We start from the raw sequence: 13,980 nt of genomic DNA on the forward strand, positions 1-13,980 counted from the left end.
AGGGTTTGATGTATTATTTTGTTGGTTGTATAGACTTAAGAAAATGATGGAAAAATTGTTAATAATGCAGATTAAATGAATATAGACCACATTTTTTTCCCTAAGAGCCAGATGTTAAGCAATTACCAGCACACCCCTGCTTAGGGACTCATCCAAAGTCACCCCACTAGTTTCTGACAGAACCAAGCCTAAAATCCATAGAGTTCTGACTCCCAGAGTATTCAGTGCACAGTGCCTTGTACATAGTAGGCTCTTACTAAATATCTGATTGATTAAATTTTAGCAAAATCCAAACAATATTTTTTTAGAAAAACATGGATAGACTTGCATAAATTGACGAAACGTGAAATGTGCAGAACAAAGAGAACATTATATACAGTAACAGCAACATTATTTTAAGAATAATTCTGGGGGCATCTAAGTGGAACCATGAATAGAGCACTGGCCTTGGAGTCAGGAGGACCTGACTTCAAATCCTACCTCAGACACATAACACTTACTAGCTGTGTGACCTTGGTCAAGTCACTTAACCCCAATTGCCCTGCCTTCTCTCCTCAAAAACAAAAAGAATAACTGAGTGAAGAAATGATTTTTACTATTATAAATACCCAAATTAATTACTACGGACATATAAAGGAAAATGCTATCTGTATCCAGAAAAAGAATTGATAAAGAGAAGAAAGTATAGGATGGTTTTACACAAACACACACACACACACACACACACACATATATATTTGTGCCTAATGGTAGCCATTTCTAGGGCAGGGGGAGGGCAGGGAAGAAAAAAGGGGAAAAAAGAAAGTTATAGAATAACTTTATTTTATGTTTAAAAGGAATAGCAAGTTGTTCATAATAGATTTACAGTTTCATGTACCATCCATCATCTTTTTTCTGTTCTATTATGTTATGGAAATGCTTGTTTTATTTCTTAAATAAGCAGAATAAAATAAATAAAAAAAACAAAGGCATATACTCAGCTGACAAGGATCAGTCAGCAACATTATTTTCAAACACATTAGGTAATCCTAAATATTTTTACAAACTAATTTTCAAACTAATTTATTCAGGTCCCTGGCTTAATCTATACAAGGGACTTCAATATCACTTTGCAGGCATTAAGTGACCCTGTGAGGTATGAGATAAAAGTGGGGAGATAGGGAGAGAGAACACTGGAACAATGATGACTATCAGATAGATCGCGTTGTCCTCACCCTATCAGAAGGGCATTAAACACACACACACACACACACACACACACACACACACACACACACACTGGAACTTCTAAGAACCTAGAGCTTAGAATATATGGGAATGTACAGAGAGTTGAATGTTCTTAGCCAAAAATCCATTTGAGCCAAAGCACAGATAGTTTCAACACTAGATTTAGGAGCACAACATGATATCTACCTCTCCAAACGAATCCCAGAGCTGGAGATTAGAGTTTTAAGCATGGTAGGGTAGGTAGGGTAGCATGCTTTGCCTGAAGGTGCCCATACACAGTAGGCACTGCCAAAATGTGCAAATTCTAGTTTGCCATTCTAGATGGGAGCTATCCTTGACACCCTTATTTCTTTGAAGTAGTCCATGTCAATCTCTGTAGCACTGAGAGAATGCAGGCTATATTTGAGCAAGAAAAAAGCAATTGCATCCCCCCACCAAGCAAAATGCATATGTAAAAATATATCATTTTGGTATAGGCATTTATGTGCTTTATGCATATATGTTTGAAACTAACAATATAGGAGAAATTAGTTAATTTTTAGAGGTGTTCTTCATTCCCCTTGTCATGGTACCTCTTTATTCAAATGAAATAAATAAATCCCACTATCCAGAGAGAGATTACTTTGCTGTAAATGATAGCTCACTGGAGCTTACTAATCTTTCCCTTCTCAGCAATATGACTTTCTTCCTCTTGCATCAATAATGGGATCACCCGTTTCCTCCTTTTATGATTATGCTGGCTATCTTTATCTTTCTGTATGACACTAATTTTGAATTCTGACACTAGCCCTGCATATTCAATTCCAAAATTCAAAAGGACACAGCAATTGAAAAGAGGGAGAGCGAGCAAGAGAAAATCTCTAGTATATATATAAAAATGAAGGTCACTCCCAAAGGCACAATCTATCTTTCCTCCAATGAGAAAGTCAGAGTCTGGATCATGGAGGGACTGTAAAATGCCAAACCAACTCTGATCTAGTCTTCTGTTTGAGGTGATCAATATCTCATGGATAAAACCCGGAACTTAGAATCGGGGCGATCTGGGTTTAATTATTAACTTTAATTCAAATTTCTGCCTTGAGTTGCAATGGAACTCAGTTTCTCCTTTTAAAAAGGAGGTAGCCCCTGGAATTCTAAGGGACATATTGCAAATGGAGAACAGGATGCTTATAGGTCACCAGGGCTGACCTATGAAGAAAGAAAAAAAAAAACATTAAGATTGTTGAGAATCTGGGAGTCTCTGGTTCTTCTTCTTCAGCTATACAATTGTCCACTTCCATTTCTTTACCATTAGTGTCACACTCAGAGATTATGAAATGTGATTCTCAAGAGAAGGATCTGATATTTTCACAAATATAATCATTGTGATGCAATTTAATCATTTTGGCTTCTTCAGTATGCAGTGAGTAAATAAAATAAAGACTAGAATCAAGCCTAGTTCTGAAACTATTTCAAACAGTCTTGTTCCCTAGGCCACTCTTATCATTCTCCACCTTCTCATCATAAGCAGTGTCTCCTGAAAAAAACAACAATATGCATATGAAGCCTAGGAAAGTACAACTTCTCCCACCTACCCATCCCCACCACCAGGAAGACAACTATTAATTATTTAAGATGATTTGAATAATCTTAAGAATTTTAATTTGAGAGCTCCTTTGGGACTTAAATTAGTAAGTATGAAGCATTGGACTGCTTTTGTGTTTCGGCTCCTAAACAGGTTAAGAGGACTCCTCTGGAATTGGGGGGAAGGAAGGAAATTGAGATTTTTTTTTAGTCCTTATATCCAAACCCAGAGTTGGTGACTTGGACTTTCTTGAAAACTTTGGGTGGAATGGTCCTAATACCTTCAATGTTATGCTTGAGGTCTTCTGAAGTGGCAGGAATGAAAGAGAATGTGAGAGTAGACCCCTAGAAGACCTATAATAGATGGATTTGTTTTATTGTCTGAGGGAAAGGGACCCAGAATATGACCTATAACTTTTTTTGGGCAAGGGTCAGATAGGAGGAGGAAAGGGAAGAAACTACCTTGGATTTGAGGAGCTCAGTTCAATTGTTTCTATTATGCTAAAAAAAAAAAAGATAACAAATGCGGCAAACATTCTATAAATTTTAGTGCCCTGTGCCAAATGTCTGTTCATCCTTTCCTGGTGATCATCTTGTTCCTACTGTGTTGCTTACTACATCACTAGAGCTGTAACACAGGCAGTACTATGTCTTCTGACCTGCAGAGGAAACTCTGAAGGACATTCCATTTGTGATGAAGGGACAGTGATGACTACATACATACAGAACAAAAGATTTATGTTATCCAATATTTGATCTTTCCAGATAGAAATACTTAAATTGGGGGGCGGCCAGGTAGCACAGCGAGTAAGAGCACCAGCTCCAGTGTCGGGATGACCTGGGGATTGAATCCGGGCTCAGACACTTAGCACCCACCCAGAAACACCTGGCTGTTTAACCTTGAATAAGTTACTTAACCCCAATTGCTTAGGGGGGCCAGGTGGCTCAGCGAGTAAGAGTAAGGGCTCCAGTGTCGGGATGACCTGGGGATTGAATCCAGGCTCAGACACTTAGCACCACACCCAGAAATAACTGGCTGTGTAACCTTGGGCAAGTTACTTAACCCCAATTGCTTAAAAAATAAATAAATAGATAGATAAATAAATGAATGAATGAATGAATGAATGAATGAATGAATGAATGAAAATACTTAAATTGGAAAGCCAGAAGAAGCTATGAGCCTGACAGGCTGTTGCATGAAGTTGACATGAAATTGTAATATTTATATTCTTTGAGTGCTTCACATTCACATTTTATAAATTGGAGAATTATAAGTTTGGGCTAATGAAATCATAGTGAATCTTTTCTATGAAATGCCTGCCTGTATCAGTCAGATTAATTTCTAAGTATAGCATTTGCTATTCATGTGTTTTTGACAAATAACCAATTTTGAAAGGTAAAGTCAGTGGAGGGAAATTATACTACTTCAAGTGCATATAGTGGAGCATGATACTTTATATTTCAATTAATGACTGTTTAAATAATAAGCAGAGTCAGTAGACTAATTACCTTGTTAAGATAATTTAGTTTAACAGAACAAATTCAAAACTGAATAAAAAGGTATCTTGCAACTCATGCTATAAAATATATATTAAGGGACTATTTTCTCTAGTTCTAAGAGATGTGGATAGTTTTACTATTTCCAGGCACTGTGATCACTGCTAATCTTAAATTCTCTCTCCTGGATCTATTTTCCATGTTGTTTTTAATAGAGATAATTTATACTTCTGTAATGGCAAGCAAATGAGGACTTTGCTCCTTGTTTTAGCTATCCAAGTGCCTTTGAGCCTCGCCTTTGATTGTGTCAAGTCTTTGTTGGAATCTAGAAGTTTCAAGTTGGAAACAGCATACACTGGGTTACACTTAATAGGCCTAACATCACACGGAGCCCACAGTGGGGGGAACTTGACAAAAAAAGAAGTCACTAAACTGGGGCCAAGCAGAACAGGGAGGAAGGTTGCTTTTGGTGTCAGTACTCTGTCTGTGTTGCTGTTACATTGTCAAAAAAAAAAAAAAAGTATCCTGTCTGCTGACAGAAGATGTTGCTGTTGTTACAGAAACGCTGGGACTTTACTGCTGGTTCAGAGGCCCTGAAAGAGGACTTTACTCTTTTCTCTTTACAGAAATCCTGAAAGAGGGCTTTACTGCTGTTTTAAGAAGTTCTGGGCTTTTAAATAAAAGCATTATAGATGACGGGGGCTGGCACAGTGGCCCGGAAGATGATGGGGGCCAGGGCAGAGGCTTAGAAGATGCCAGGAGCCAGTGCAGAGGCCCAGAAGATGCTGGGGGCTGCACAGAGGCCTGGACGAGGCATGATCAACGTGGCAGCAAGTTGACCCACCAACCAAAAGGGCCATTGCCAGGCCTATCACTGCAGGGCTGGGAATGGACAGAGCTGGCTACAGCACCCACAAAATGACAGAGAGAAGCTAACCTCCTGCGGCAGACAGTCCAGCAGGCTGGCAGAAAGGGGCCAGCACAGCACTGTGGGAGCCAAGCCCAGCCCCATGTGAGCCAGAGGTTTTAGCTTCAGGATGGCCATAACCAGCCGCTGGCTGGAGGGACTTCAGATCACAAGAAGCTGTGGCAGTTTGCAGAATTATCAACCCATAAATCCTAAGGACAAAGTGAGAAGTCAGTGCAGTGTGGACTTTGGGATCTGGGAATTCAGAAGTGTGGTCAACCTTTGCTCCCAGGGCAAGAAGAGGCTGAGGTGCTGCAGCCATGCACCCACTGCCATATGGCTGCTTCAGAGCTCCTGGGCAGCAAATTGCAGGGGGACCAAGCAACCATTCTGAGTGGTAATTGCTCTTGCTTCATCTGCTTGGGTCTGGATTGCAATCTAGGGTGAAGGTCCTGGGGTGCATGACCAGTTTGTCAGACCATGGGAAGACTTCAGAGAAGGTACACAACTAATGTGTGCTCCAGCAGATGAGAAAACACCAGTGATTTGGGACAAAGCTCCCCTCTCTAGCAGCAGACTTCTACTGTGGCAAAAAAAAAGCTCAAAAGTCAAGTAATTGAGTGACAGCATGAGCAAACGGGGGAAGCAAGGCAAGCACAGTAATCCAACTTTGGACTCCTTTTTTTTGGGGGGGGGGCTAAAAGGATCAAAGCATGGAACAGGAGGAAGACAGCAAAGTCAGAACTCCTGCACCAAAAGCCTCCAAGAAAAGAATAAGCTGCTTATAACCCATAGAAGAGCTTAAGAAGGATTTTGAAAACCAAATAACAGAAGTGGAGGAAAAATTGGGAAGAGAAATGAGAATGATGCAAGAAAATTATAAAATGAGAGTCAACAACCTGACTGAAGAAAATAAAACCTTAAAAAATAGACTAACAAATGGCAAAAGAGGCCCAAAAAGCCAATGAAGAGAATGCCTTAAAAAGCTAAATTTTCCAGATGGAAAAAGAATCTCAAAAGCTCACTGAAGAGAATCATTCCTTAAGAATTAGATTGGAACAAATGGAAGCTAGTGACTTTATGAAAAATCAAGATACTATTAAACAGATAAAAACACATGAAAAAACAGAAGGCAATGTGAAATATCACATTGAAAAAAACACTGACCTGGAGAAAAGATCCAGGAGAGATAATTTTAAAATTATTGGACTGCCTGAAAGCCATGATCAATAAAAGAACCTAGAATCATCCTTCAAGAAATTCTCAAGGAAAATTGCCTTGATGTTTTAGAACCAGAGGGCTAAATAGAAGTTGAAATCTACCAGTCACCTCCTGAAAAAGATCCCCAAAAGAAAACCCTTAGGAATATAATAGCCGGGTTCCAGAATTCCCAGATCAAGGAGAAAATATTACAAGCAGTCAGGAAGAAACAATTTGAATACTGTGGAAACACAATCAGGATAACACAGGATCTGGCCGCTTCTACACTGAGGGATTGAAGGGCTTGGAATATGATATTCTGGAGGTCAAAGGAGCTAGGATTAAAACCAAGAATCACCTACCCAGCAAAACTGAGTGTCATGTTTCAGGGGAAAAATATGGTCATTTAATAGAATAGAGGACTTTCAAGCATTCTTGATGAAAAAAACAGAGTTAAATAAAAAAATTGACATTCAATTACAAGAAGCAAGAGAAGCATGAAAAGGTAAACAGGGGAACAAAATCATAAGGAACTTATCAAAGTTGAATTACTTACATTCATACATGAAAAAAACGATAATTAAAACTTATGAAATTTTTCTCAGTATGAGAAAAGTTGAAGGGAATAGAAATGTATATATATATGTATGTATGTATGTATGTGTGTATACATATATATATGTATACATAGGAGGGTATATGGGCATATGAATGCATATGTAGGAATATGTATATATGTGTACAGGTATACATAGAGAGAGGGTACAGGACCAGTTGAATAGGATGGGATGACACTTAAAAGGTGAAATTAAGAGATGAGAGAGGAATATAATGAAAGGAGATGGGGAGAGATAGAATGGGATAAATTATCTCATATAGAAGAGGCAAGGGAAAACTGTTACAATGGAGGGGAAGAACAGGAAGTCAAAAGGGAATGAGTCAATCCTATTCTCAATGAATTTGGCTTAGGGAGGGAATTGCATACACACCAAATTGGATAACTATTGGGGGGGAAGGGGATGAGACAGAAGGGAGGGCAGGCTTAGGGGGAAGGACATTGGAAGCACCCACTTTTGAAAAGGGACAGGATCAAAGTAGAACATCAAACATGTAGGGGGTTGGGATGTGATGGAGGGAAATATATTAAGTCTTTCACAATATATTAACTATAGAAATGTTTTGCATGGCTACACATGTACAGCCTATGTTGAATTGCTTGTGTTCCCAGTAAGGATCGGTGACAAGGGAGGTAGAGAAGGAATCTGGAATTCAAAGGTTTAAAATCAAAATTTTAAAAAATATATAATTATTATTATTATACATGTAACTGGGAAATAAGATATACAGGCACTGGATAGAGATCCACCATGCCCTACTGGTAAGTCGGAGGGGGAATGGGGAAAGACATAGGAGAGAAAAGATTGGGGGAGGGGATATTCAGTGGGATCGTTGTTTTGGGGTGGTGGGTAGGGGGAAATGGAGAGAAAATTTATAACTCAAAATCTTGTGGAAATGAATGATGTAAACTAAAAAAATTAAATAAAATTTTTTTAAAAAATATAAATATATAAAAATAAGTAAATAAAAGGTATTAAATATCAAGGAAATAATGAAAAGAATTCCTGGGTCTTTGTTGCTTATTTGTGTTTGGTTTCTCAGATAGAAGCCTTGTCTGTTTGTGTTAATTTCTCAGACAGAGGTCCTGTCTACTGGCCTGTGTTGATTTCAGAGACAGAACGTGAATCAAGATGATAGCGCAGGCAGTGTGTATGAACATTGTTGTAACTCTGCCAATTTTAATGTGTGTAAATATTGTGAAGGGTTTAGAGTGGATTATACCATGAGCTTTGATATAGAACAGGAGCAGAGACCTGCCTATTTGTGAATACAGGCAACAGGGGGGTGAATACAGACAAGAACTGGGGGCACCAGCCCATGGAAGAGGAGCTATGGAGTCTGGAAGTCAGCTTTGACTTAAGATGAAAGGACCTCTGCTTGGGTATTTAGTGCTGACTGATGAGACCTGTGACTTACTTGTGACCTAAGAGTAGAAGACCTTTGTACTTCCTACTACCCCTTAAGGATGATAGAGGAATTTAAATGAGTACTTCATATTGATTGAGGAGATTGTGACTTACTGAATATATTTCGTTTAAGGCTATGTAGCCACCTTAGTAATAAGTTGTTATGTTATATTGCTGTGACTGTTTTGCTTTAGTTTACTGCTAAATAAATAGAGAGTTCACTATACTATACAATCAGAATACTAAAGTTATTCACAGCAGCAGTCCTCAGGAGAGTTGCTTGTGCTTGACTTTACAATTTCCTTATATTTTTTCAATCTTTTGACTTTGTTTTAATATTTTTTTTCTTCTCATGGAGCCATTAATGCATTTGGTCCATTCTAATTTTTAAAGACTCTGTTGCTTGGGTAAGGTTTTCTAACCTCTTATGTTGTTGTCAAGCCACTTTCCATATCTGTCCCCTGGGAGACAGCAACAAGATGGTAGAGTGAAGCCAGAATTTTTTCCAAACACTCCCAATATCCTCCTCCATCTAAAACAGCTTGGTTTCTAAGCAATTAGTGGTAAGTGACTTACCCAGGGTCACACATCTAGTTTGACCAAATTTGAACTCAGATCCTCCTGACTCCAGGGTCAGTGCTCTATCCACTATGCCACCTAGTTGCACCTTAAAACAACTTTTAAAATGCATCAAACTGATTAAGAAAGTCAATCCAAAAAATCACAGTACTTTTTTCCCAGTTCTGGGCAGCTTAGGAACACAGAAAAAGAGATCTACAAGCACTGGATCAGAGCTGCATGGCATAAATGGGCTAGAGGGAGACAACAACATCCAGGGATGGTAAAATGGGTGAACACCTATAAGAAAGATATCCTAGCACAGGGCACAGAATTGAGTACCACCTAGCAGCTCTGTCACCCAGTATCCAGTTCTGGATCATAATTCCAGGGCAGAAAGGAATAGTCACTTTTTGAGGGAGCAGGGGCCCTACCTATGTAAGGATAAGACTACAAAGCAAGAGGTCAGATGACAGCATGTTGAAAGTACAGAAAACTTATATGTCCCCTGATTAAACTGTGAAAGCAGTAGGAGTACATAAAAAATAGAAGTTTAGCCAAACAACTCCCCCACTACAATCAGTCTCAAAGATGAACAGATCTGACCTCTAACATAAAATGCAAAATCAAGAAAGAAGCTGGGGAAATTGAGAAAATAACAACAACTACAAAAAAGAATTTGACCACAAAATTCTACCATGGTGACAGGAAGCTCAAGACTCAAAGTCAAAAGAAGAGAAAGACAAAAACATCCACAAGCAAAGCCTTAAAGAAAAATACAGATTGGACACAAACCCAAAAATAATTACTAGACACACTAGAGAAACAGATAAAAAGAGAGGGAAATGATTTTTAAAATAAACTAAGAGTTATACAAGGACATTTTATTTTTATGAGAGCTCTTCATTATGAAAATTATGAAAGAAGAATTCGCAGCTTGGTAAAAAGAGGCACAAAAAAACAGAAGAAAATAATTCCTTAAAAATCAGAATTGGTCAAATGTTAAAAAAGGAACAAAACTTAACAGAAGAAAACACTCTTTAAAAATTATAATGGGGGAAGCTAGGTGGTACAGTGAATAGAGCACCAGCCCTGAAGTCAGGAGAACCTGAATTCAAATCCAGACTCAGACACTAGCTATGTGACCTTGGGCAAGTCACTTAACCCCAATTGCCTTCTTCCTTCCAAAAAAACCTTATAATAGGTCAAATAACAACTTATTCCATGAGACATTAAAAAAATTGAAACAAAATCAAAAGGCTGAAAAACTAATAGAGAATCTTCTCTACTGGGTTTCTATCTTGAGCACCCTGGAATCATAATAGTCCTTAATTTTTTACTTTATGCATTCTTCTGGTCTTACTTCCCAGATGTGCATTATGTGTTAGCTTTAGACTCTGTGTTCTGGTGAGAATATTGTGGCCTTGCATAGTCGTGGTCTCTCTTATCCATTACCTCACTCTAAGTGAGTATGTTAATAAGACCTTAGCCTAAAAGGGTCATGGTCTCCCATTACAATCTGGGTTATCTTGAGTCATCCTGATGAATATCTGGTCACTGAATCCAGATGACTCTGGAAGAGAAAGTGAGGCTGGTGACCTTGCACAGTCTTCCCTCACTCAAATCAAAGTCAACTGCAAGGCACATCATCATTTCCCTGATTCCATGGCCCTCTTCAAAAAGGAAGTACAAACACACAACCTGCCCTGTTTTCTCCAAGAATTACAGACTGTGTTTAAGGATTAAAGGCTTGGACCAGGGAGCTATAGATATGCTTTTTTTATTAATTAATCAGCATATTGTCCACTCTCCCACAACTATTACCACTACCCTCTGGGGGGAAAAGGAAAAAGGAAAAATCCATCACTTATAACAAATATACATATTTAATCAAAACAGGAAGACAACTTATGTAGGTCCTTCTGTTTAGAGCATAAAGTACATGCCAAGAAGTAATATAAAATTAGATTAAGCACTAGCCTGTGAAAGTGCCTGTCAGGTACGATAGAATTCTACTTAGTAAACAATTGAGAGTCATTAATGGCTTCTGAGATCACGAGTGACCATATCTGTTCATAAAGAAGATTAGTTTGTCTGAAGAATAAATTGAAGGAAGATAGATCAAAAGCAGGAAGATCTATTAAAAAGGTATTTCAATAGTCCATGCAGGTGATGAAGAATTGCTGTACAGAGTTGCTGAATAATTGGGGAGGAGACCTGAAGGAAAAGAAAAAGTAAATAAAAAGACTAAGGTTTAGAACACAGGAGATGGGGCAAATGCCAATAGTATTGACAGAATCATTGAAATCAAAAGGAGATACTAAGTTTGGGTAAAAGTTAATATTTCAAGTATAAGTTACCAGTGAGCATATTGGTGAATATACATTGTATGATTCTAGATATGTGGCTTTAGAGCTCAGAATAAATATCTAGAATAGAAATATAGGTCTGGAGTTCATCTGCATAAAGGTGATATGCGTAGCTAAGGCAATAAATATAATTAATATGGAAGAAATAGCCAAGGGAAAATCCTTTGAAAAGACCCACTTTAAGACTTTGGGAAAAGGATAAGAAACCAATAAAGTTGACAGAGAAGCAGTGGTACAAGAGGCAGGACAGGAATATGGAGAGTGTAATATGGCTTAGATTATCAGAGAAAGCTTCACTGACAATGAATGGCCTGAGTTGGACCTGGAAGGATGGGAAAATTTCATCAAATGTGAAGGAGTTTGAAGGGCATTCCATTTGCTTGAGCTGGGAGGGCAATGTGGATGAAGATATAAAAATATAGGCAAACATGTGATAGTAAATAGACTTCTGCCTGAAGCAGAGAATTCAAGGTAAATCACTTAATCTCTCTCAGAATCAGTTTACTCATCTGTGAAATGGGGATAGTACAAGCACTCACCTCACAGGGAGGTCATGAGGATTAAATGAGGCAACACATGTGAAGCATTTTGCAAACCTTAAAGTGTCATGTAAAGACATCGTCATCATCTTCATCATCATAGTTGTAAGAGGCATTCATGGAAATCAAGACTGGAAAGGCAAGTGGGGGCTTGACTATATAGAATCTCAAATGGTACAATAAGGTGCTTAGATTGTATGAAGTAGATTTTTTGAAAAATTAAGTATCAGGATGAAAGCAGTATTTAGGAAAATTAATCTAGCTATAACAGGCAAGATAGATTGGTCCTGCCACCTAACGGGTTGTTTGATTTCCTTAATCAGGGAGAATTTGTGTCCAAAACACAGGTAGTCTGTGGCTCCCTACTGCCATTTGTTGTAGAGCCAAACTCTCCCTATATTTCCCCTGACTTCAGCAGCCACCACCAGCATTAATTAGGGGGATTTACCAAGCAAACTACCTATTGGCATTAAGGAATAGAACTGCAATGTGAAATCTGACACTATGGGTAACTTCATACAGTGGTTTCAGCTCTTAGTTCCCATTTCTTTTATTTTTCTTATTTAAAAAAAGATCGTGGATACTTTTTTTTTTCTTTTGCACTAATCAGTCCCCACGCCACCTTATAAAGCAATCCCATTTGACAGGATATGCAACCTGTAGTGTGAACTTGTACAGGAGGAAAAACATGTGTTTTACAATGTCTTCTCCTAGGAGCAAGATTTCACTGCAATTAATCTGAGTTCAATTGTTGGAATAACTCTTATTGAATCTACAAAATGAGGAGACCAGCATGCTATGTTTCTGGACAGGTATTGTCTTGCTTGCTTGTTTTTTTTGTGTGTGTCCCCAGTGCTGAGTGCAGTAACTGGCACATGGTAGACCCTTAATAACTGTTTGTTTATTTATCTTTTAATCTTCTAACTAGAATTTATTAGAGTTGTCCTCAGAGTCCACAATGAGAGATCACTTTATTAGCCCCATTGCCATATGGGCTAATATATATATTATATATATATATATATATATATATATAATTTATATAATAAGATGTTCTTAGGACATAAGGAACTCAATAACTTCCTCTAAATAGAATCCAAAGATACTGAAATCATCTCTATAGGAAGCTCCTGCTGCCACAGACTTCTCTTGAGCTTGGTGACAATAACAAACAGCTCTTGTACTTGACAGAGAAACCCCTTGCAAACATAGAAGGTGAGAGGAAGGCTAATAGAGAATCACCCTTGTTCCAATTATTCTTACCTTTGTCAAGTTTTGAAAATGAATTTAACAGATAACAAACCATAGGATAACAGGTCTTCAAACTTCCAAATGTTATTTTGCCCCTTCTCTTTAATAGAAGATGCACAGATTGCTCATGAGATTTATAAGCAAGTATCACTATGGGATACAGAAACCCAAACCCAATATACGTCAACCACTAGAAGAGCCTCTCACCATCCTCTCAGTAATCCATGTGAAATGTGGAGAATATGGAGGAAGTTTAATTGAAAACAAAACAAAAAAATAACAATTCTTTCTGAGGTGGATCTTGGTAGCCTTGGGGTAATTGTCTCAGGACTCCTCACTCCAGAGGGACTCCATATTTGCCTCTCCCAAGAGGTCTCCAGGAAAAGGAGATTGACTTTACCCATTAAAATAGGCTAAATATTATAAAACCAGGAAACATAAATGCTGTCTATAGAAGCTATTCAGAAGAACTCAAGCATTCACAATAATTCCATACAGCAGTGTCATTGTGATTTCATTAGTTCAAACTCTCTAACTGGCTCCTGTCTGAACAGACATGAGATTAAAACTTGTAGAAATGAGGGAAAATCTGCTTCACTTATAAAAGGTCTTTTGACTGTCATGCGACAGATAGATAGATAGATAGATAGATAGATAGATAGATAGATAGATAGATAGATAGATAGATGATAGATTAGGTAGATAGATAGATAGAGATAGATAGATAGACGATAGATATTAGATGATAAATGGTAGATAGGTAGATAGATAGATGATAGATTAGGTAGATAGATAGATGATAGATAGATAGATAGATAGATAGATAGATAGATAGATAGATAGAT

Source organism: Petaurus breviceps, unplaced genomic scaffold (genome assembly GCF_028583685.1).
Source record: "Petaurus breviceps papuanus isolate PSGF00001 unplaced genomic scaffold, PetGlider_PUasm1.0 129, whole genome shotgun sequence".
In the NCBI taxonomy this organism is placed as follows: domain Eukaryota; kingdom Metazoa; phylum Chordata; class Mammalia; order Diprotodontia; family Petauridae; genus Petaurus; species Petaurus breviceps.